The 815-nt window shown below is 32.5% G+C and overlaps 1 protein-coding gene across 2 annotated transcripts in view; it reads left to right on the forward strand.

The window, feature by feature from the left end:
- The window catches only part of LOC108749503 (carbonic anhydrase 2), a 17,607-nt gene that overhangs the window by 6,857 nt on the left and 9,935 nt on the right, over positions 1-815 (forward strand). The window lies entirely within an intron of this gene.

Consider the following 815-nt stretch of genomic DNA (forward strand, 5'->3'; position numbering starts at 1 on the left):
CCTCTCTCTCTCTTTCTCGATCTTTCGTATGTTAGAACGGCGTTCAACGTCTATAAATTACAAAGCAAACAGCGTTGGAATCACGTGCCCCAATAAAGAAAGATTAATGTCGACACGTGACGCACGTCGCCAGATATATACGAGATTATTATAATAATATGCTTGATCAACTCTTTTTTGTTGTCGAAATTGACATTCAGTCTAATATCCACAGATACTAATTTTTAATAACATTTTAAATTTATTGAATGTATAACAAATTGTATATAATTTCGACGCAGCCTTCATGCCATGAATTATTTTTAAGTCGCTTATTGCCTGGTTAAATCGTAATATAATAAATGTTATTGCTCTTGCAAATGTTATTCTCATTGTGCATATGTGCATTAAATAGAAAGAATAGACTTTATATAATAATGACGGTAGTCCACGTAGACCGGAATTTCGATAAGTATAAACTTGAATCTATTATCAGCACGTGACGTGATAAAGACTTTGTTTCTTGTTCAAGAGCTTGGCGTGCGAACTTTCTTCATTTGCTTGAGCTTGAGCTCATATCATCGAGTAGAACTATCTTGTTATCACGATATACGCGTGCCATTCTTATCGCGACTTATATTCACGGATCGATTATAAGAGATCATAAGAGGAAAACACACAGATTGTCTATCTTATATGTCCGCTATTCTTATCACCGAGACAGATTCGTTGGAATTCATTGTTTGCGGAACTGATCCTCATTATTCGGTTAATATTAACGTAATCTAATTTTTTTTTTTTTTTTTTTTTTTTTTTATTTTTTTTTTTTTTTTTTT

The sequence above is a fragment of the Trachymyrmex septentrionalis genome, unplaced genomic scaffold (genome assembly GCF_001594115.1).
Source record: "Trachymyrmex septentrionalis isolate Tsep2-gDNA-1 unplaced genomic scaffold, Tsep1.0 scaffold29, whole genome shotgun sequence".
In the NCBI taxonomy this organism is placed as follows: Eukaryota; Metazoa; Arthropoda; class Insecta; order Hymenoptera; family Formicidae; genus Trachymyrmex; species Trachymyrmex septentrionalis.